Source organism: Moschus berezovskii, chromosome 9, assembly GCF_049115385.1.
Source record: "Moschus berezovskii isolate FMDL1 chromosome 9, NW_MosBer_1.0, whole genome shotgun sequence".
NCBI lineage: Eukaryota > Metazoa > Chordata > Mammalia > Artiodactyla > Moschidae > Moschus > Moschus berezovskii.
The window spans coordinates 56,684,608-56,709,854 of NC_142468.1; the positions used below are offsets into that span (position 1 = coordinate 56,684,608).

General features: G+C 42.2%; 1 protein-coding gene across 8 annotated transcripts in view; it reads left to right on the forward strand.

Annotated features, from left to right (window-relative positions):
• Window positions 1-25,247, forward strand: part of TLN2 (talin 2) — a 509,872-nt gene that overhangs the window by 223,372 nt on the left and 261,253 nt on the right. The gene's annotated exons all lie outside the window — the stretch shown is intronic.

A 25,247-nucleotide genomic window follows, 5' to 3' on the forward strand; every position in this document is an offset into this window, starting at 1 on the left:
TTACCTCCACTGCTATGTGATTTTTTTTCCGTCTGCTAGTTTGATGGAAGCATGGTAGGGCTTGGAAAAAGGAATTAGCAGCTGGTTTTTTACCTGATTGTGTGGATTCTCATTCTCTCACTCAAAATTTACCTTATAATTTTGGAGATAGGGAGGGAAGTACTGGATGAGAAGTTAATGCAGAACTTTCAGCAACCTTTTTTGTTTCTTAATTGGAGGATGCTTTACAATATTGTGTTGGTTTCTGCCATACATCAGCATGAATCAGCCAGAGGCATACATGTGTCCCCTCCCTCCCGAGCTCCCCTTCCATCTCCCTCTCCACCCCACCCCTCTAGGTTATCACAAAGCACTGGGTTGAGCTTCCTGTGTCACACAGCAAATTTCCGCCTGCTATCTATTTTACATACGGGAATGTATATGTTCCCATGCTATTCTCTCAGTTAGTCCCACACTGTCCTTCCCTTACCGTGTCGACAGTTCTGTTCTCAAGGTCTGTGTCTCCATGGATGCAGAGATTGTGGTACATTATACAATGGAATATTACTCAGCTATACAAAAGAATGTATTTGTGTCAGTCCTAACAAGGTGGATGAACCTAGGGCCTATTATACAGAGTGAAGTAAGTCAGAAAGAAAAAGTCAAACATTGTATATTAACTCATGCATATGGTATCTAAAAAGATACCCCTTTTTTAGTAATGATGGACCTATTTTCAGTAATCTTTGTGCTGAAACAGTTTAGTGGTTCCTGGAGCCCTCCAGCGATGGGACACAATTGCTATAGTGTGAGATGAAGGAGACTTTGGTTACAGATTATTGGTTTTCCTCATTTGGTTGTACTTGTTGTGCATACCTGCTCCCAAGTAGTGTGTATGAAGTACCCTGGGCAGGGACAAAAGGCTGTCTTCTTCAGGTTTTGGCTGTGGCTCAGTTAAAGTCTAACAGGTTAAAAAAGACTGGTTTCTGCTCCAAAACCGTGTCATGGAATAACGGATATATTAGTTCTTGACCAGCTGTGCAACTCTAGACGGGTTAATCTCTGCTAGTCTCCAAATCCTTATCTGTAAAATGTAGAGGCTGGCCCAGCCTCATAATTCCCACACTTTTAGATTTTGTGGAAGAGGAAAACAGAAAATGAAGACCTATTTTTACTAGATTTTTCAGGCTATACTTAAAGGAAGTTGGTAACTGTTTAAGCTGGATAGTGCATGAGTGTTCTTTATTTATATGCTAATCTCTTTATTTTGTATTTACAATTTTTCATAGATTTTTCAAAAATAACTAGCATCTGCTCATATCATTTCATGAAAGAAATATTTTAATACTGAGAAAGTAGGTGTGCTGTGAATTTGCCTTTTGATTGTGTTTAGCGTTGTGAAAAAGCTCTTTATTTCCTTCCTCGTTCTTGTTTCTCTGGTGACCACTGACCATTGAACATCCACTAGTGCCGGCCTGGGGACTGATTTCTGGGAAATATTGGGGTGCATGACTGATAAGAGTTCTTCTACCTCTGAAACTGCATCATTCCTTTAAAGTGGGAAAGAAATATACTCTAGTTATGTACATTGGCTATTTTCAGAAAGTACTGTGACAGCTGGCATGGTTGACTTCTCTGACAAGAAGTCAGAGGTGAAGACAAGGGATTGTTCTGCTGGGGAACCTAAGTGAAAATGGCTCGTCCATGTGAACATTAAATTTATCTGTGAGCCACCTTGCAGTCAGTGGAAAAATGAAGATGTGACAGTGTGTTGAGTTGTCTGATAAAAGTGTACAGAATCCTTGCTTCATACCACTGTGGGCAGCCTCTGGACACGTGATGTTTGACAGATAAGTGTCTGCTTGCACTGTAGGGATACTGAGAGCTAGGGGTGAGAAGGGCTGAATATCTAACTTTGGACAAAACTGCAAATGCGAAGTGCGAGGAATGCAAGGTTGGGAAGGGGTCAAGGACATGGTCAAGAGTTAGGAGCTGAGGGCAGTGGGACCAGACGTATACAGGACAGGAAAGAGTAAGGGAGCCATCCTGCCCTGAGATCTTCTGGGTGTCTTGACATGGATGTTGTCTTTTGAGGATGTGCAGACAGCACTAGGTGGCCAGTCTCAGTGAAGGGCCTGGGCACAGTGGACAGGAAACACATCAGATATACCATTGTTGTTTGGTCACTCAGTCATGTCCAACTCTCTGTGACCCAATGGACTGTAGCATGCCAGGCTTCCCTGTCCTTCACCATCTCCCTGAGCTTGCTCAGAGTCATGTCCACTGAGTTGGTGATGCCTTCCAACCATCTCGTCCTCTGTCATCCCCTTACCCTTCTGTCTTCAATCTTTCCCCAAATCAGATATATATGGCTTTCCCATCAATTTCAGATCCAAGAACAGTGTGCCAGGTGTGTTCTTATGCCATGGGTCTGTAGAGAATGGAAGAGTATGGTTCTTGCTTACTTCTCCTTGGAGATGTGGGGATGTGTTGGAGGGGTGGGATGGGTGGGAATAATGGGCTGAATTATGAGGACAGTGAAATAGTGTGAGGGAGGAGCAATAGTTAACATATGGTTCAAGATGCTGCATGCCTAACCCTGATTGCTTCAGGAATGCTTTGTTGTTAACTATGGTCTTTGTTGATTGCAACATGGTGATTCAGTCCTTTTAAACTCTTCCCCCCAGTGATGTCTGGCTTTTTTGTGTTTTAATCTTCCTAGTTTCTGGGAAGCTTAAATGAAATCTGACAGACTTATCTGGTTGTTTCCCCTTCTGTCAGCCTAACACTTGGTTTACTGCCTGATTTGTATGCTTCGGTTGGGTTGCTTCCACCCCAGGGATATTTGTTTTACTGCCCACCCCAGCCCCCACTTTTTTTTAAAGGGAAAAGCTGTATCAAACAATGATGACAATAACAGAAACACTTCTCTTAAATGTATAGGAATAAGAGAGATGATCTGAAATGTTGACGTTTCTGGAAGTGTCTGAAGTCATGAATAAATGCTACAGGCACTTTTATTTTGACATAAATGAGAGGAAGTAGAATTGTAGGGATGTGGGCCAGTCCTACTCTGAATAAAATTTAGAGTGAGCAATGTTATCAATCAGTCATGTTGTGAGTCTCTCAGAAGGCAAGGCCATGCTGGGTGAGATGTTGTAACGATGAGCTATTAAATGTGAGACAGCCATGCTTCACAAGAATAAACGTGATGGTTTAAAGCATTGCAAGCAAGTGAGAGAGATGAGAGAGATTGATGGAGTAGATGGAGGGGAGCATATGATAAATGATTTGTTTACTGTTTAACTTAATGACTCATGGTATATTCCAGATTTGAGAGTAGATGCAATAATCTGAACTTATCTCCATGTTCCCTGCATGCTAGTAAGGAAAAATATTTTAAAACTGATTTTAAGTGGAAAACATTGTTTTTGGCTCTTGGGGAATTTTTAGTTCCCAGTGCTGTTTAGGAGAGCACTGTAAAATTCAAGGCAGGATCTACATAACTATTTGTTACTCTGTATCAGTCACTTAAATGGCTATGTCAGAAAAGATAAGTTGTTCCTGTGCCTGCTTTCTTCACTAAAAATGTAATCTGTTATGCACTTCTGTCTTCCTGCCATCTCCATTAGCTGGTTTCCCGAGGTGACTCTGGACTGTAGGCATTGCCCCTTGCCACCCGCTGTGGGCTCCAGGAGTGGCTGGGAGTCCTAATTAGCATTATCTCCTTCATCAGGATTTCCAGACTTGTGCTGGGGTCCTTCCTCTGCTGTCTGTATTTGCTAAATGTTGCAGAACAACAACAATAACCATTTCCAGATCGTTTTTCGTAATTAAACTTAATCCATGGGTGTTGTAGAATATGCTGTTTCTTAAGCTTTTTGGTTAATTATGCTCATCAGTTAATTTCTTTCAAAGTTCAAAAGCCTTCCTGGAGAACTGAAGATTTGAGCCTTTGCTGTCTAAGAATTGATTGTATTTCATGGACTCCAAGCCTCTGAATACTTGTGCCTATTGAACATGTATCTTGAAAATGACTATCTTGTTTTTTTTAGCTGCAAAGCCCCATATTCTGACAATCTAAAATGACCATCAAAGCCTTTCTATTCTGTTTACAACAAACCAGAATTGGACTGCTTTCCAGAACTGTAAAATGCCTACTGCACTTGTAGAGTTTAAACATGACTTCGTTAAGATTAAAATAAAGTAAACACAGCGTAAAGCCAGCTGCAGTCTTCTCAACACACCAAGGTCAGGCCTGGTAGAAGTTGAGAAGAATCCTCCTGCTGTGGTCTAAACAATGGTCTTATAGAGGATCTTTCATTTAAAAAAAAAAAAAAAATTAAGTCAAAGTAATGTGTGCCAATGGCTATAAACAGAAGATGCTACAGAAAAGCTCCTCATGGAAAAGAAAGAAGCATCTCACCCTTTCTTCCTTCACTTACCAGCTTTACTTCTTAGAAGTAACCACTCTCCGCCGTCCCCACCCACCCCCCACCCCCATGGATCATTCTTCCTGCTTGTTCGGTGATTTCCACATATATAAACATTATGCTTGCACCACCATTTCTCCCTTTATCAGTTTTAAAAAGCAGTTTTTTGGTATCTTGTGATGGCTGTTTAGCTCTTTCTGACCTTCCCACTTCTCTTCCTTCTATGGCTGATTCATGCTCTGAATCCTCCCTCTATGCCCTTGGATGACACGTGCAGCCTCTTCCAGTCTTAAAGGCACTATTTCTGTGTCCTAGAGTCACTATTTCTTGTCTACCACCCTCCCCCACTCAACCTTTCCATTTTGGGCAGCTATGCCTTTGAATTTTTTATTCTCATAGTTGGTAATAATTATATTCTATTCTTTCATCCCTGCAAAGGTTTCCATGAGTTACCTATAACTCGATTCCGAATGTGAAAACCAAGAAGCAGCCTTTTACTCTATCATAATTAGGTAGCTGCTGTTCCCATGGCAGTTAGATTATGTAGTGGTTATATCTCTTCCTCTTTGAGCCTGATGTCCTCACACCTAGGCCCTGCGATGGAGCACATGAGTGGATCCTCCCTTGCACAGAGCCCCAGCAGTCTTGAATACAACCTTGAGTCTTTTTCTAGACTCTGCCTTCTCAGCCCTACTGGAAACCCACTTTATTTTTGGAGGTCTCACTGGCTCAGGCTTTAGCAAGAACTGATTTCTGGGTGTGCTACGTGCCTGTGAGCTAGTGCTGATGGCCCGGAGAAGTTTTTGTTGTTGTTGTTGTTGATTTTTCTGCTGTTGGAAAAGTAGCTTCAGGCTCTGGTGTCTATAAAGGGGCAGTAGCTTGGTCTTTGACGTTGTTGTTTAAACACTAAGTCATGTCTGACTCTTTTGCAATCCCACGGACTATAGCTCACCAGGCTTCTCTGTCCGTGAGATTTTCCAGGCAAGAATACTGGAGTGGGTTGCCATTTCCTCTCCAGGCGATCTTCCTGAACCAGAGGTTGAACCCATATCTCCTGTCTAGGCAGGCAGATTCTTCACCACTGAGTCACCAATGAAGCCCAATTGATCTTTGACCTTAACCACCATCTAATGAGGACCTGATGTGTTAGGCACCTCAGTACTAGATGCCTGGTGTCTATGGAACTCTTCATACCATCCCCATGACACAGATGTTACCCTTGACATTTTGTATACCATGAAGTTGAGAATCTCAATGAGAGATATCCAAGGTCTCCACTGGGAAGTGCTTCTTAGATTCTGGCACAGGCTTGGGGGCATGGTGGCAACTGTAGTTTTATAGATTAGAAAAGACTTCTGTCTCTTGCACGCTTTCTTCAACAAACCTCCATCTTCCCCTGAAAAATTCCTGCTGCTCTAGGAGAATCAGCTCTGTTTTAGTTCCCATCTTCAACCTTGTGGCTGCACTGTGTGATCAGGGACTCCTTGTACAGAATGACTAGAAATTGGAAAGTACATACCTACTTAATGTCCCTTTTGTGAATTAAAAGTGATAAAGAGGGCTTTATACTCTTTGTTGTGCTGGTGAACTGTAAAAGTGCTTTATCTATGGTGGTTATTGATCTAAGGGTTTTCTTAGACCTTCAAGTATATGTGTGTGAGTTAGGTGCATTTGATTATCTTTTTTGAAAGTATTTATTCATTATTTATTTGGCTGTGCTCTGTCTTAGTGGCAGTATATGGTATCTTTAGCTGCATATGGGATCTAGTTTCACTGACTAGAGATTGAACTTGCACCCCCCTGCATTGAGAGCGTGGAGCCTTAGCCACTGGACCACCAGGGGAGTTCTCTGATTATCTTAATATAAGGTGTGTTTTGGTAGTTATTTTAGAAAGATTGGAGAGACAATCGAGTTGTGCTTTGAACACACTTTACTTTCTCTCATGAATACACTGGTCGGAGTAAATCGTCTGGCTTAACTGTATTTTGTGAGTTACTGTTATGACAGTGACGAGATGGATGGCTGTTGGGTCCACACAGTGTTGGTCTTCTCCCTTCTCTGGGATGCTCGCCTTACTTACTAAACAGACCCCAGGTGGAGCTTTAATAGTGGAACCAGCAGTCTCTCCACTGTCTACCGTGGAGCCGGCCCATTGCGGTGTCAGTGGCTGCGGATGGAGCTCCTCTTTGTCTCCTCTGCTAGGTCCAGGTGGTGGCATTAACATGGGCCCCTCTGCAAATAGTGCTTTTTCTCCAAACATCTTGACCTACTTTGTGCATGTTCCCGAAATAAGCATGAAAGAGATGTCTTTAGAAGAATGCCTGGGCGTAGCAGCCCTCTTCAGTGTCCTGGCCTGGAAACTCCCATGGACAGAGGAAGCTGGTGGGCTACAGTCCTTAGGGTCACAGAGAGGTGGACACGACGGAACGACTTAGCTTGCATGCACGCTTGTTTGTTTATAGAGGAACTGTCTGAGGTTAGTGAAATTGAGACTGAATGAATAGAGAGGGGTCGATATTTCTCTTGTTGAAGTGGTGATCAGAGGTGAATTCTCACATTTCAGTTAGATAATGATTAGTCCATTTTGGACAGTTTTGGTTCCATTTTACAAAGATCATTGATCTTCAGTTTTATATTCAAGTGATACTTGGGCAAAAGTGATTTGGGGGAAAAGTCTCCTAGGATAATTTAAATCTTGGTTAAGGTTTTATCCCATGCCTAGAAACATAGCTTCTAGAAAACTGGGATAGAACCCAACCCTTGAGCAAGAGAGGGAAATAAGTGACATTTAAGAAGTCTTTTTTAATAGTCTTTTATTACCTGATCCTAAACGTTCCCCAAGTACGTTTTATAGTCTTCCATTTATTTACTTCTAAGGAGTGAAGAATGACTCGATCTCCGCTGCAGGAGAGCATTTGGCTTAGGCATCTGGGTCACACAGGATTCTTGGTTCCTTTTTCTGCCCCACTGGAGAGTTTCACACAGGCCTGGGGGATAAGCTGTGTGGAGCAAGGCTCTGATCCTCTCTGGTGGCTGCTATTCACAGAAACTCGGATTCAGAGGGGGCACAGTCAGTGCTCTGAGCTAGGAAGGACAGAAATAAGAATTGTCCCTGGAGCACGCAATGACATCGTCATTGGTCTGCAAGTTTCCAGGAAGAAAGAAGTTCCAGGAAGAGTGCAGAGGCATCAGTGACAAATGTGCAGGAAAAGAGTCAGTTCAGAGAAAGAAATGGCTATTTCTTGTAGGCTAGAACAGCCTTCCAAGAGAAAGGAGAATTTATTTCTGGCTTAACTGGTGTAAGTTTTGCTGTGCATAGTGGAGAAGACTATAAATCCTGATAGGTTAAACAAGATAGAAGTTTATTTTCTCTTACCTCGGATGATGATCTGAGGTGGGCCGGGCAGCTCACAGAGCTTGGGTTCCTTCCAGGATGAGGAAAATTTGATACCTTACTTGGAGGTGAACGTCTGTATCCAGGACTTAGGCAAAAATCCTTTATAGACATATTTGCCCTAGAATATCCCTTAGGCAGATGCCACCTTAGATGCCAGAATTCTAGTGCCCACTCAGTCCAACACAAGTCCTCTCCCAGCACTGAAAGGACTTGCAGCTAAGCAGTTGGCTCCTGTGTATAAGGTCTGTGTCGTAAACAATATGATTACTTTCAGCATCCCAATAGGACCCCGAGAGGCATTTAGAAACTGGACAAACCTGGGGAACTATAAATTCCTACGTCCCTCTGCTGGTCATTCTGGGGCTTATGTGCTCTGTGAGGACTGGGAATGAAATTGCCTGCCAGATTGATTTATTCATACCTCTGTATTATGGACACTTTCAAACATATCCAAAAGTTAAGAGAATTGTATGGTGAGCTACATGCCCATCACTCAGGTTCAATGATGATTAATTCTTAGCTGGTCTTATATCACGTATACCTTCCTGTCTCCCACCAGTTACTTGGAGGCACTGTTTTCCTATTTAATTTTTTCCTCTGTCAGTATTTCATTATATGTCCCTAATCGATAAGACTTAAAAACGTATCTGCGAAACCTTATCACACCAAAAACATAGAAATTACCAATGCTTCCTTAATATCATTAAATATCAAATTAATGTTCAAATTTCTTTGACTGCCTTTTTTTTTTTAATTTCTTTGAATCAGGATCCAAATAAGGTTTATACATTGCAACTGGGGGCTTCCCTAATGGTCCAGTAGCTAAAACTCCTCACTACCAATGCAGGGAGTCCAGGTCCGATCCCTTGGTCAAGGAACTAGACCCCACATGTCGCAACTAAGACCCGGTGCAGCCAAATAAGTAAATAAATAAATATTAAAAAGAAAATGCATTGCCGTTGATTGACGTGTTTCTAATACCCTTTTAATCTGCAGGTTACCCTTCCATCTTTTCCCACCCTTGTGATTTATTGGAGAAACTGGCTGTTTATCCTTGACAGCAGAGATTCTCCACCTGGGATGATCTCCTCCCTCTTCATTTGGCACCGCCTAGAGACGATTCTTACTGTCACTGCTCGGAGGTGCTACTGACGTCTAGTGGGTAGAGGCCAAGGATGCTGCTAAATAACCCACAGTACACAGACAGCCCCTCACAGCAAAGGATTATGTGGCCCCAAATGTCAATAGTGCTGAGGTTGTGAAACTGTGCTGTAGAAATTTTCACAGTCTGGATTTTCATCATTGATTCCCCACAGTGCCATTTAACATGTTCCTCTGTTCCTTGTGTTTGCTGTAATTTGTTCACTGAATCTCGAGTTTTGGTCAGCTTCATATATAGACTTTTGTTTTATTTGGCAAGACTATATCATAGGCAGGCTGTGTATTTTCATTAAGAAATACATAGTAAATGGTGGTCTTATTTAGTGATACTGTTGATTATTGATGACTATTACCTATGTCTTTTAATTCATTAGTGATTGTAAAATAGTGATATGCCAATTCTGTCATTCCTTCCTTGTTTATAAATGAGAATACTTTTATAAAAAGAAATTTAGGGAGTTCCCTGGTGGTCCACTGGTTGGAACTCAGTGCTTTCACTGCTGGGGCCCAGGTTCAATTCCTAATCAGGGAACTAAGATCCTGCAAGCAGTGTGGTGTGGCCCAGAAAATAGAAAGGAAGAAAGACATTTAATCACAACTGTTTGTTTACCCTGAGATTCACACAGAAATGTCAGGATAAATGCTTGATACTTTGACTCTGTTGAAAAAGCAATGAGTTCACTTTTGTAGTGTTGTCTAAAAGTTAACATTGAGGGTATTTTTGTTTTTGTTTTTTTGGCTGTTTTTTTTTTTTTTTTCTTTTTCTTTTTTTCGGTGTAAATGTTACTGATGTCTTTCAATTTAATATTCTTATTGATACTCAAATTGTCCCATATTTGACCAGTGGAAACTAATGACCAAGTCATTTTGGCATAATTTGTGTTTTTGTGTCCTTTCTTGTATGACAAAATGTTATTGGTTTTTCTTATCCATTTTGTACCCCAAACTTGGATCCATTGCTTCTCTAAAAAACCCTAGTTCTTTTGAGTATTTAGAAGGTACAATGTAGAAACTAGGAATATTTATTACTACTGGATTTATTGTTATTTCTGGATACTGTCAGCGAACTGAACAAGGGAATAGGTACTGATGAATGTGTGTCTGTGTGTATGTGTACATACACAGAGATAAAACTCATTATTGATTATACTAATACTTCTGAGTGCAATTCAGATATACAGGGTTTTTACCTAGCTTTATCAACTTTGTATTTTTTCATTCACCCAGATTTCTGTTTCACTAATGTTGTTATATTTTTTCATCTGCTTTATATCATGCTATGTGCTCAATAGAGTATTTTAAAGACGTTTGGAATCGTTCTTCTCTGTCATTATACCACCAACTGGATATATAGTTAGGGTCATTGCTTTCTTCCTTCCTTTTTTTTTTTTGCTTTTAGGAAATTCTTTTTCTCAGTTTCCGTTTAAATAATTTTGCACAACATGGTCAAGGTTTCCATGTCTCATCCATAACATAAGGTGTATACGTTCAGAGGTGTTTGCTTTTGCAAGCACCCTTTTCCATCGTGGGTTTCCCAGATGTGATAGTGATAAAGAACCCTCCAGCCAATACAGGAGACATAAGAGATAAGGGTTCAATCCAGGGCTGGGAAGATCCCCTGGAGAAGGGCATGACAACCCACTTCAGTATTCTTGCCTGGAGAATCGTTTGGACAGAGAAGCCTGGCGGACTACAGTCTGAGTCAGACACGACTGAGCAGCTGAGCACACATGCATTTCCATTCTCTCCCTCCCCTTATGTAGCAATTGAAAGAGATAGGACTTCTCCTTGCACCTTTGAAAAAAAAGATCTCAGCAAGTGGTTGTCCGTTTTCATATTAATATTTGTATCTCACCCCCTTCCTAGGCAAATAGTAGTATGCTGTGCACACTTCCCTCCCCTTGCTTTTTTTCATTTACTCTCTCCTGGCTCTTGTTCTGCTGTGGTCATGGTGGTGAAGTTCACCCCTTGGCACAGCTGTTCCTTCCTCCATTGTGTGAATTGCCTTGACTTTGTTCACCCTGCCCAGTTGGTGTACATTAGGATATTTTTCATCTTTTACTACTGTAAATAGTGCTATGGAGAATACCTTTGGGCACTTTAAAAATGACTTTTCTTTTTTAACCTCATGGAATATAAATCTGTATGATCTTACTTTTTATGGAGAAAGAGAAGGATATCTAAAAGCTATTGGGGTGTGGAGGAAATTCCCTAATGGTACAGGGACATCCTAACAGGACTTGATGCTTTGTCCAGGTTTAGTCCCTGGTCGAGGAACTATTAATAAGATCCTATAGCCAAGTGGCTGAATAAATAAAATAAGAGCAATAATAATAAATTTTAGAAAAAAAACTTAAAAGCTATTGGAATTAAGTGGAGCTTTGGAGAAGGCAAGGAAGGAAAAGGAGTTAAGTTGGGGACAAATGGAGAAGAGCATTTCAGTGAAGTAGATGTTATGTCTCCAAATAAAAGAAAACAAGGCTTAAGGAAGGTTGGTTAGATCCAAGTTTCCATGACCTGCACTGCCAGGCCAAGAGCTATGGGTGCTACACCCCAAGCTAGGAGTTGGCAGTCATTTATCATAAAAGACTAGGCTGTAAATATTTTAAGTTACCATCTCTCCTGTAACTACTCAACTCTGCTGCTGGAATGCAAAATCAGCCATAGACAATTCATAAATAAATGAGTGTTTCAATAAAACTAGATTTATGGACACCGAAATTTGTTTCACAGTTTTCACATGTCATGAAGTGTAATTCTTCTTTTAATTTTTTTCAACCATTCAAAAATGTAAAAACCATTCGTTTGTGGGCTGTAGTTTGCAAACCTTTGCTCTCGTTGTTGGGGAGCCAGAGGAAGTTCTCCAACACAGCAGGACCTATTGGAAAGGATTGTTGATAATGGGCTTAAAGAGGGCTTCGTCAGAGGGAAGAAGCCCAAGTCTGAGAGGCTGTTGATGGTCAAGTGTGGATGTAGTTGGTATGTGGCTATGAGAGTAGAAGTGGATTTCTTTTGTATAACCTGAGATTGGAGAATTACTGGGATGAGTGGATGCGTTATGTTATGTGGAAAGCATTACATTGTTTGATATGAAATCATATTTACTGTTTAAAGCTGTGCTCTCTAATTTGCCACAGGTTATACAACAAGGGAGCCAAGCCCACCATCCCACACTTGGGCAAAATTGCCTCATTCTTTGCCTCTTCCTCCTCCAGCCACCCTCATCCCCCACCAAAACACTGAGCCCAGTTCATTGTGGAACCTTTTATATCAGCTGTCCTGTACATCTTCTTTCCTATGACATTTGTAGGCTAACCGTTGAAAACACAGTATTTTGTTTGTGGGAGGAAAATCAAAGATGATGTAAATGAAAAATGCATTTTCATATAATGGAAATTATTAGAGCAACTTTTAAAATGTCAGTGCAGATTAATGCAGACAAGAAGGAACTGAATATATTAGAAAGTAGGTCAAGTTATCTCATGTTTATGAATGAGGTGAATTACAGTGTAGGTTCAGGTTTATAAAATGGTGTGATACAGTGGTGTATAAGCATTACCCTGGCCCAAATGATATTGTACCAAAATATAATGAAAATAGATTGAGTTTGTTTCTTTATCCTTTGTGGTTAAGTATTTTATACCTAATATTTTGCAAATTTAATAAAGTAGTAGAAGTGATGAGCTTCTTCTTATTGCTCACATTTCCTGTATTAGACACAGAATCTCCTCCAGGGAGTTAGAGCTGAAGTAGGTTTAAGCCTGGAGGCGAGTGCTTCCAGGATCCTTGGAAGGTTTGGAGGAGTGAGTTTTAGGCTAAGCCCCCAGCATACACCCCACCCCACCTTAAGAATCCTCATCTCCTGCCAGAATCTGGAAAGCTGCCCTGACTGCTGCTGTGGGAAGGTCTTTAATGAGGAACCCAGTAAGTACTGGGTGAGCGGTAGATACTCAAGTGAATGGCTGGCTCCTGCTCTGTGCCTCCTGTGAAAAGAAATGGCTTCTAAAGAGATTCATGGACTTAGAAAATGAAGTTATGATTCCTGGGGAAGGTGCAGGAGAAGGAATAGTTAGGGAGTTTGGGATATACCTGAACACACAGGTATATTTAAAATGGATAACCAGCAAGGACCTACAGTATAGCACAGGGCATTCTGCTCAGTGTTATGTGGCAGTGTGAATGGGAGGGGAGTTTGGGGGAGAATGGATCCATATATATATGGATGGCTGAGTCCCTTGGCTGTCCACCTGAAACTGTCATAACATTGTTAATCGGTTATACCCCAGTACTTTATGTGAGAGTTGGACCATAAAAAAGGCTGAACATTGAAGAATTGATGCTTTTTAACTGTGGTGTTGAAGAAGGCTCTTGAGAGTCCCTTGGACTGCAAGGAGATCAAACCAGTCAATCCTAAAGGAAATCAACCCTGAATATTCGTTGGAAGGACTGATGCTGAAGCTCCAATATTTTGACCACCTGATGCAAAGAACTGACTGATTTGAAAAGACCGTGTTGCTGGGAAAGATTGAAGGCAGGAGGAGAAGGGGACAACAGAGGACAAGATGGTTGGATGGCATCACTGACTCAATGGACATGAGTTTGAGAAAACTCTGGGAGATGGTGAAGGACAGGGAGGCCTGGTGTGCTGCAGTCCCATGGGATCACAAAGAGTCAGACACTGCTAAGCAACTGAACAACAACAACCCCAATATAAAATAAAGTTTTTATTTTTTTTACATAAGAAGTTTTAAAAGAAGAGTCTTCTCAGGATGCATACACATTCTGCCTCTTTTCACCATGCCTTAGTTCTAAAGGGAAGTCACCTGTGAAGCTGTCTCTACTGGCAGAGTCTGTGGGCCGTTGGGCACCACAATGGCAAAAGAGCCTGGGCATCATGTTAGCTTTGCAGCCTCTGTGTACAAGTGAGCTAATTGCTATAATTGCCACAGTTCCAAACTGCAGGAAATGCCTCTTCAGATACATATGCCACCACCGCTAGGTGTAAAAGGACGGAATATCTGATTTTCCCTTCCTTGGCTACATGTGGTCTGTTGGATAGACTTGCATAGTGACCGTAGTAACTGGTGTTACTAGTGTTGCGGCAGTGTTCCTAGTTGTTAGCAGAAGTATAAGTAACATTGCTGGTGACTGATAAAACTTAGGCAACATCTGCCATGTCATGAAGATTTCTTTTAGCTTGAAATTATCCCTGGTGGCTCAGACGGTAAAGTGTCTGCCTGCAATGCTGGAGACCTGGGTTCGATCCCTGGGTCGGGAAGATCCCCTGGAGAAGGAAATGGCAACCCACTCCAGTACTCTGGCCTGGAGAATTCCATGGACAGAGGAGCCTTGTAGACTACAGTCCATGAGGTCGCAAAGAGTCGGACACAACTGAGGGACTTCACTTCATTAATATTTTGAGTAATATTAGGAAAGGAACACCTATCATTCAACAGGGAGAAACTTAGTGATGGTGGAATCCAGGCCTAGAGGACAGTATTTCATTTTCCCCATGAAGGATGGTAATTTAAAGTACTGTCTTGGGCATCCATTGCTTTAGCATTAGTGATTCTAACCTGAACATAAGATCAGTGAAGCAGGATGATTTCTCACCATGCTTTGGCCGGCTGGCTTCCTCACTACCAGAGTCTTCTGTGAGTGTTTTAACCTAACACTCCCTTTCTTCTTCTGGATAAGAATACTCATTTATAAGGGAGTAACGACTCAATGGACATGAGTTTGAGTGAACTCCAGGAATTGGTGATGGTCAGGAGGCCTAGTGTGCTGTGATTCATGGGGTCACAAAGAGTCGGACACAACTGAGCGACTGAACTGAACTGAACTCAACTAGACATGGTACTTCCAAAAGAAGGCCATTATTTGGAAGTTGGGCAGATTTTGGTTCAAGTCTTTATTTCACCGTTTGCCTGATTTACAAATTGGGTGGAATTGACCTTTCTGCTGCCGTGAAGAGTGGCATTAATAGTATCCTCCCCACAACGTTTGTTGTAAGATACTGTTCAGCACAGGCCTGGCCCACAGCCGGCACTCTGGGGGGTCTGCAGCTGTTGGTGTGGTGGCATCCGCAGGACCAGCAGGGCCTGAAGGGCCCTCGATCTTCTCATCTCCTGATTTTCTCACCTGTGGTCCTGGGTCCCACGAATCTTGCTTCCTTTTTCTGCTTGTGGGCCTTCTCCTGCCCTACAAGTGTTCTTGGACTCTTCTTAGACTGTCTTTCCTCTCAGGGGACGATCTCTGTGAATGGTTAGTAGGCATCAGAGCCATCCTGAGGTTACTAGAAGTCATGATAGCTTTTTATTTGTCATTGAGACATCAAGTGCTCCTTCTGAGGCTGGATAGGCTGGTGGCACCCCCCACCCCTTAATTAGATTACTGATTCCATTTCAATTATGTTTTTTAGCTAAATTTGCCTTAATTCCATTGCATTTGTTTTCTTTTTCTTGACTCCACGTTTCCTTTGACTCCCAGCAGTACCTAAATTAAAGTGGGTGACCCTAGCTGGGACCATATTATTAATAGCCTTTATTTTTAGTGAAGCCTCCAGAATGGCCAGATTTTAGTGGAGTTTTAGGGTAAATATTCAGTTCAGTTCAGTCGCTCAGTCGTGTCCGACTCTCCGCGACCCCATAAGAAATAATAAATGAAAGATCATTCCATGCCATTTTGTGTCATGTGAGTTTCTATAAATTGTTCCTCATTTGGTTTTTGGTTGTCATTTGGTCTTTCTTTCTTAGAGTTTATTTGACCCCTATGTGGAGCAGACCTGACTTTCCCCGGCCCTTGGTTGTGTGTGTGTGTGTGTGTGTGTGTATCTGGGTCTGTCTGTCTGTCCCTGGGCAAGCCCACTGCCCCACTATATTTGAGTTTACTATCAGTACACCATGGGCAGTGTGCCCCACACCTTAAATAAAGTGGCATCAAGTCCTAGTGTGGCATGTGATAGAGGGAAGCACTTTGTACTTGATTGTAAGCAACTGTTTCCCTTCTTCCACTTTAATATCTAACCTCAAGGACCTTGACCTTGAACTGCTAATTACTTTGTGCAGACCCTCTCTGACATTTTGAAGCGTTTGCCAGGGGTTTTAGTCACATGCTTAATACATCTGTACATATGAAGATTTGAGTCTGTGTTAGATAATAGGTTGGTCTGTTGTCCCCTCATCTAAGTGATAGATTCGTTCATTCAGTAAGCACTCATTGACTATCTACAGAGTACTCAGCATTCTGCTGGATGCTGGGAGCAGGACTGTTGGCAGGCTGAAGATGGAAAATGTCATTGCTGCAGAGGATTTAAGACAGAGATGACAAAGATATCTTTAATGTCTAGTAAGGGGTTTAGATGTTTCTTAAAAACGGGAAATCCACTAAAGGGTTTAAGGTGAATGGGATCTTTAGGATGTGGAGTATGTGTTCAGGGGCAGTAAGAACAGAAGTGAGGAGCCAAGTTGGGATGATTTTGCACTAATTTTGGCAGAAGACGATTGTATTCTAGAGCTGGAGAAGAGGACAGAGTTGAGAGACACTTAGGAGCTGAAGTTTTCAGTCGTCAGGTGATTGGATGTGAGAGCAGGGGACAGGTGCCTGTCAAGGATGACTTTTTCACTTCCGACTTTGACAACTGAGTAGTTGCTGGTGCCACTGGCATATTGAGTGTAGCACTTTCACAGCATCCTCTTTTAGGACTTGAAAAAGCTCAACTGGAATTCCATCACCTCCACTAGCTTTGTTCATAGTGATGCTTCCTAAGACCCACTTGACTTCACACTCTAGGATTTCTGGCTCTAGGTGAGTGATCATACCACTGTGGTTATCTGGGTCAAGAAGATCTTTTTTGTATAGTTCTTCTGTGTATTCTTGCCACCTCTTCTTAATATCTTCTGCTTCTGTTATATCCCTACCATTTCTGTCCTTTATTGTGCCCATCCTTGCATGAAATGTTTCCTTGGTATCTATAATTTTCTTGAAGAGATCTCTAGTCTTTCCCATTCTGTTGTTTTCCTCTGTTTCTTTGCATTGATCACTGAGGAGGGCTTTCTTATCTGTCCTTGATATTCTGTGGAACTCTGCATTCAGATGGGTGTATTTTTCCTTTTCTCCTTTGCCTTTCACTTCTCTTCTTTTCACAGCTATTTGTAAGGCCTCCTCCAACAACCATTTTGCCTTTTTGCGTTTCTTTTTCTTGGGGGATGGTCTTGATCCCTGTATCCTGTACAATGTCATGAACCTCTGTCCATAGTTCATCAGGCACTCTATCTATCAGATCTAGTCCCTTAAATCTATTTCTCACTTCCACTGTATAATCATAAGGGATTTGATTTAGGTCATACCTGAATGGTCTAGTGGTTTTCCCCATTTTCTTCAATTTAATTCTGAATTTTTCAATAAGGAGTTCATGATCTGACACATTCAGCTCCTGGTCTTGTTTTTGCTGACTGTTTAGAGCTTCTCCATCTTTGGCTGCAAAGAATATAATCAGCCTGATTTTGGTGTTGACCATCTGGTGATGTCCATGTAGAGTCGTCTCATGTGTTGTTGGAAGAGGGTGTTTGCGATGACCAGTCTGTTCTCTTGTCTAAACTCTGTTAGTCTTTGCCCTACTACATTTTGTGCTCCAAGGCCTAACTTACTTGTTACTCCAGGTATCTCTTGACTTCCTACTTTTCCTTTCCAGTCCCCTCTGACGAAAAAGACATCTTTTTTTTGGTATTAGTTCTAGAAGGTATTGTAGGTCATCATAGAACTGTTCAACTTCAGCTTCTTCAGCTTTACTGGTTGGGGCATAGACTTGGATTACTGTGATATTGAATGGTTTGCCTTGGAAATGAACAGAGATCATTCTGTCGTTTTTGAGATTGAACCCAAGTACTGCATTTCAGACTCTTCTGTTGACTATGAGGGCTCCTCTATTTCTTCTGAGGGATTCTTGCCCACTATAATAGATATTATGGTCATCTGAATTAAATTCGCCCATTCCAGTCCATTTTAGTTCACTGATTCCTAAAATGTCAATGTTAACTCTTGCCATCTCCTGTTTACCTTGACTCATGGATCTAACATTCCAGCTGAGCTATTTCAAGTCCTAAAAGATGATGCTATGAAAGTGCTGTACTCAATATGCCAGCAAATTTGGAAAACTCAGCAGTGGCCACAGGACTGAAAAATGTCAGTCTTCATTCCAATCCCAAAGAAAGGCAATGCCAAAGAATGCTCAAACTACTGCACAATTGCACTCATCTCACACCCTAGCTAAGTAATGCTCAAAATTCTGAACCTCCAATATTTTGGCCACCTGAGGTGAAGAACTGACTCATTGGGAAAGACCCTGATGCTGGGAAAGATTGAAAGCAGGAGAAGGGGATGACAGAGGATGAGATGATTGGATGTCATGACCGACTCGATGGGTGTGAGTTTGAGCAAGCTCTGGGAGTTAGTGATGGACGGGGAAGCCTGGTGCGTTGCCATCCATGAGGTCACAGAGTCGGACATGACTGAGCGACTGAACTGAACTACTGCCAGTGAGATTAGAAACCCGGAGGCGGGGCGGGGAGGGGTACTTTTTTGGTGATAGCTTAAAGCTGATCATGGTGAAAGATCATGGGGAAATGTGATGATATCATGCAGCAGGAGAACACAGGGAGGCCTGGCCTCTCTCTACAGATCTGATGATTTCAAGTCCTAAGAGCAGATAAGATCCACCAGGCAAAGGTGTGGAAGAGGAGGAGGGGAAGAGGGACTAGGAGAGAACTCAAGGATCATGAGGTTCAGGCAAGGTAGAGAGCCTCCAGAGGAGACAGAGGGAGGAGGTCAGAGATGGGGAGGTCCACTAGAGTACCCACTGGTGTCCAGTGCTGTGCAGGGGGGCAGACTGGAAAGGGAGGCCTATGTTATCAGAAGGGAAGAGATGTGAGAAGTGGCCAGAATGAGTTCCAGTGGAGTACTGGGCAGAAACCAGAAGAAGATGAGCAATTAGAGGTCTTTCAGTATACCCTGAGAACCCTTGCAGGGACTGTGCCTGTTGGGGGAGGACAGAGGCAGTGTGGGAGCTCCAAGAGTTTGTGGGCTTGCAGTAGCGGGGTGGTGGTGGTGGGGCTGTTTCCTTGCTTTAGAGGTGGAGGAAAAGTTAGTAGAGAGGAATGCTTATTTGGACTAGCTTCCTTTCTGCCCTTAGTGCTCTGGTATGCATCCTTTAAAAAAAAACAAACAGTAACTTTGTAATTTTTTAGAAACAATCACAAACTTAAATACTTGAAAGTACAACACAAAGAATGGTTCCCTGAACCATCTGATTTTAAGTTGCTGACCTAATGCAGAGTCATCCCCGATTGCTTTTATTTGAGCAGGTGTTTCCTATAAGGCCATCCTTGAACTAAGCACAGTGCTGCTGCTGCTGCTGCTGCTGCTAAGTCACTTCAATCGTATCTGACTCTGTGTGACCCCATAGACGGAAGCCCACCAGGCTCCCCCGTCCCTGGGATTCTCCAGGCAAGAACACTGGAGTGGGTTCCCATTTCCTTCTCCAGTGTGAAAGTGAAAAGTGAAAGTGAAGTCGCTCAGTCGTGTCCAACCCTTAGCGACCCCACGGACTGCAGCCTACCAGGCTCCTCCATCCATGGGATTTTCTAGGCAATAGTACTGGAGTGGCTTGCCATTGCCTTCTCCGAAGCACAGTGCAGTCATCACAATTACTGCCATCTAATCCTCAGATGCCTTTCAAGTTGCACCACAAATGTCCCATTCGTGTTCTTTATAGCAAGAGGACCAAATGCAGAATCACTCATTGTGATTACCTGTCACGTATCTTTTATGTGTCTTTTGTCTTCCTTAGTTTCAGTGGTCCGTGAGTCTCTCTGGACTTTCATGACTGTGACACTATTGCAGATGAAAGGACTATTAGTTTGTAGCTTATCTGTTAACGTTATCTTCTTATCTCATGAATAAATTGAAGTTTTGCATCTTTGGTCAAGACTATCACAAGAATGATGCTGTTTGTTTTGTGTCCTGTCACTGGACTTCCCAGGTGGCTCAGTGGTAAAGAACCTGCCTGCCAGTGCTGGAGATGTAGGAGACTTGAGTTCAATTCCTGGGTTGGGAAGATCCTGGAGAAGGGAATGGCAACCCACTCCAGTATTCTTGCCTGGGAAATCCTATGGACAGAGGAGCCTGGTGGGCTACAGTTCATGGGGTCACAAAGGGTTGGACACAACTGAGCACACACACACGTGGTACACAATCTAGTTTTGTCCCATTACTGATGATGTTCATGTCATCACATATTTGAGGTTGTATTGGCTAGATTTTACTTCTGTAAAGGTTTTGATTGTTGTTTTGTTTTTCTCTATTCTGATGAATAGCAACTTTGTTGGGAGATACTTAGAAACTGTATAACTGTTCCACTTATCAAATTTTCATTTTGTTTATTCATTTATTTATATTGGTATGGACTAATGTTTTCATATTTTATTCAGCAAGACATAATCTATAACTATCATTTTTATGTTCACATTGTTCTTGATGTGGCCAGTGGGAGCCCATTCAAATTTGTTCCTGTGGCCTTTGGATTGCATCATCGTTCTTTGAGCAATACTTTACTTTCTGACAGAAAAAGTTATACCGGGTTCATGTTATATTTCCCCTTCTCCAGTCCTGGAATCAGCCATTTCTCCAAGGAGCTTTGGTAGCTTTCATTAGAAAAAAGGTGATTTGAAGCCAATATCTGGGCCCTGATTGTGCTCTTTGCTACTGGGGTATCATCCATCCCAAGCTTCCTCAGTGGTTCTTGATATTTACAGTAATTGTGATTTATAAAGCCAGAGTGAACAAAGAATTAGCAAATACTGAACCATTGCTCCTTGGGGAAATACAGGGTTGGGTTCTTGCCAGCCTCAGGTCACAGCATCTTTGTTAAGTAATCAGTATGTAACCCATGTATTATGTGTGTTTCTGTTTAAAGACAGTGTATTTAATATATATTGTTGTTTCATTTACATTGAACTCTTGGCCAACAGCAGTTTTCCCCATAAGGCACACTGCGGCATCCATGTACTTAGGAACACAAGGCAGATCATCACTATGCTTGGGGCCGTTTTAAGCAGTGTAACTACCAAGCAAACCACAGAAAATGCAAAAAAACATGGCACTATATAGACCACAATAATCTTGCCTGGAGAATCCCATGGACGGAGAAGCCTGGTAGGCTACAGTCCACGGGGTCGCAAAGAGTCAGACACGACTGAGCGATGGGACGGACGGACGGAAGGACATGTTGTGAGGGCTGAAACAAGATGGCAGAGCTTTGCCTTCTTGAATCTCAGCTGGGAAAATGTCACTCAGAGTTTTTCCTACTCTGCATGTGTCCAAGAATAACCAGGAAAATGCTGCAGGTATCAGGTTTAGGGTTACAAGTAAACTTTACTGAGAAAATGGATTCAGAAATATGGAATCAGTAAATACTGAAGTTTGACTGCGCGCGTGTGTGTGTACATATATTCACTTTGCCAGTACTACGTCTTTGTGTGTCTTTGTATTACAGACACGCAGAAAAGTATATCTGTCTGCCTGTCTGTCTTGAAAACCTGCCTGTCTATCTTGAAAGCTGACACTTGTGCTTTAAATTCCGATTTAACACCATGGGGTTCTTTCTGCTGCTGCTGCTGCTGCTACTACGTCGCTTCAGTCGTGTCCGACTCTGTGCGACCCCATAGATGGCAGCCCATGAGGCTCTGCCATCCCTGGGATTCGCCAGGCAAGAATACTGTAGTGGGTTGCCATTTCCTTCTCCAACGCGTGAAAGTGAAAAGTGAAAGTGAAGTCGCTCAATCGTGTCCGACTAGTCGCGACCCCATGGACTGCAGCCTACCAGGCTCCTCTGTCCATGGGATTTTCTAGGCAAGAGTACTGGAGTGGCTTGCCATTGCCTTCTCCGGGGGTTCCTTCTAGTTTTCCTTTATTCTGAGCACCATGGTACCCTCTCCCGTACCCATTACTGGCACCTGTTTTGTTCTTTTGCACCTAATGAATTTAAGGCCAAATTTTTCAGGAAGGAAAGGATGAGGGGTATGATTGCATCTTATGATCACATGTATAATCTATTATGTCACTTTAGGATAGGCTAATATTGAATGAAATAATGTCATTTGCAACAACATGGATGGATTCTGGAGATTTTCATACTAAGTGAAATAAGTCAGACAGAGAAAGATAAATATCATATATCATTTATACATGGAATCTAATTTAAAAAAAAATAAATGCACTTATTTACAAAACAGAAACAGACTTATAGATATCGAAAACAAACTTATGTTTACCAGGGGGAAATGTGGTGGGGCTGGGGCGAGGAATAAATCAGAACCTTGGGATGAACATACATATACACTATTATATATAAGATACATAAGCAACAAGGACCTACTGTATATCACATGGAACTCTACTCAGTATTCTGGGATAACCAATGTGAGAAAAGAATCTGAAAAAGAAGAATGAATATATGTATATCTATGGAGAAGGAAATGGCAACCCATTCCAGTGTTCTTGCCTGGAGAATCCCAGGGATGGGGGAGCCTGGTGGGCTTCTGTCTGTGGGGTCACACAGAGTCAGACACGACTGGAGTGACTTAGTAGCAGCAGCAGCAGCATGACCGAATCAGTGAACTAAAATGGACTGGAATGGGTGAATTTTACTCAGATGACCATTATATCTACTACTGTGGGCAGGAATCCCTTAGAGAAATGGAGTAGCCATCATGGTCAACAAAAGAGTCTGAAATGCAGTACTTGGATGCAATCTTAAAAATGACAGAATGATTTCTGTTCATTTCCAAGGCAAACCATTCAGTATTACAGTAATTCAAGTCTATGCCCCAACCAGTAATGCTGAAGAAGCTGAAGTTGAACGGTCCTATGAAGACCGACAAGACCTTTTAAAACTAACACCCAAAAAGATGTGCTTTTCATTATAGGGGACTGGAATGCAAAAGTAGGAAGTCAAGAAACACCTGGAGTAACAGGCAAATTTGGCCTTGGAGCACGGAATGAAGCAGGGCAAAGGCTAATAGAGTTTTGCCAAAAGAACGCACTGGTCATAGCAAACACCCTTTTCCAACAACACAAGAGAAAACTCTACACATGGACATCACCAGATGGTCAACACTGAGATCAGATTGATTATATTCTTTGCAGCCAAAGATGGAGAAGCTCTATACAGTTAGCAAAAACAAGACCAGGAGCTGACTGTGGCTCAGATCATGAACTCCTTATTGCCAAATTCAGACTGAAATTGAAGAAAGTAGGGAAAACCACTAGACCATTCAGATATGACCTCAATCAAATCCCTTATGGTTATACAGTGGAAGTGAGAAATAGATTTAAGGGTCTAGATCTGATAGATAGAGTGCCTGATGAACTCTGGACGGAGGTTCGTGACATTGTACAGGAGACAGGGACCAAGACCATCCCCATGGAAAAGAAATGCAAAAAAGCAAAATGGCTGTCTGAGGAGGCCTTACAAATAGCTGTGAAAAGAAGAGAAGCGAAAAGCAAAGGAGAAAAGGAAAGATATAAATAAGCATCTGAATGCAGAGTTCCAAAGAATAGCAAGGAGAGATAAGAAAGCCTTCCTCAGTGATCAATGCAAAGAAATAGAGGAAAACAACAGAATAGGAAAAACAAGAGATCTTTCAAGAAAATTAGAGATATCAATGGAACATTTCATGCAAAGATGGGCTCGATAAAGGACAGAAATGGTATGGACCTAACAGAAGCAGAAGATATTAAGAAGAGGTGGCAAGAATACACAGAAGAACTGTACAAAAAAGATCTTCACGATGAAGATAATCACGATGGCGCGATCACTCACCTGGAGCCAGACATCTTGGAATGTGAAGTCAAGTGGGCCTTAGAGAGCATCACTACGAACAAAGCTAGTGGAGGTGATGGAATTCCAATTGAGCTATTTCAAATCCTGAAAGATGATGCTGTGAAAGTGCTGCACTCAATATGCCAGCAAATTTGGAAAACTCAGGTCAGTCTTTTCCAGGTCAGTCTTCATTCCAATTCCAAAGAAAGGCAATGCCAAAGAATGCTCAAACTACTGCACAATTGCACTCATGTCACACGCTAGTAAAGTCATGCTCAAAATTCTCCAAGCCAGGCTTCAGCAATATGTGAACCGTGAACTTTGAGATGTTCAAGCAGGTTTTAGAAAAGGCAGAGGCACCAGAAATCAAATTGCCAACATCCGCTGGATCATGGAGAAAGCAAGAGAGTTCCAGAAGAGCATCTATTTCTGCTTCATTGACTATGCCAGAGCCTTTGACTGTGTGGATCACAATAAACTGTGGAAAATGTTGAAAGAGATGGGAATCCCAGACCACCTGACCTGCCTCTTGAGAAACCTGTATGCAGGTCAGGAAGCAACAGTTAGAACTGGACATGGAACAGCTGACTGGTTCCACATAGGAAAAGGAGTATGTCAAGGTTGTATATTGTCACCTTGCTTATTTAACTTATATGCAGAGTACATCATGAGGAACGGTGGGCTGGAAGAAGCACAAGCTGGAATCAAGATTGCTGGGAGAAATATCAATAACCTCAGATATGCAGATGACACCACCCTTATGGCAGAAAGTGAAGAGGAACTCAAAAGCCTCTTGATGAAAGTGAAAGAGGAGAGTGAAAAGGCTGGCTTGAAGCTCAACATTCAGAAAACAAAGATCATGGCATCTGGTCCCATCACTTCATGGGAAATAGATGGGGAAACAGTGGGAACAGTGTCAGACTTTATTTTTTTGGGCTCCAAAATCACTGCAGATGCTGACTGCAACCAGGAAATTAAAAGACGCTTACTCCTTGGAAGGAAAGTTATGACCAACCTAGGTAGCATATTAAAAAGCAGAGACATTACTTTGCCAACAAAGGTCCTCTAGTCAAGGCTATGGTTTTTCCCGTGGTCATGTATGGATGTGAAAGTTGGACTGTGAAGAAAGCTGATCGCCAAAGAATTGATGCTTTTGAACTGTGGTGCTTTAGAAGACTCTTGAGAGTCCCTTGGACTGCAAGGAGATCCAACCAGTCCATTCTAAAGGAGATCAATCCTGGGTGTTCATTGGAAGGACTGATGCTAAAGCTGAAACTGCAATACTTTGGCCACCTCATGAGATGAGTTGACTCACTGGAAAAGAGTCTGATGCTAGGAAGGATTGGGGGTGGGAGGATATGGGGACAACAGAGAATGAGATGGCTGGATGGCATCACC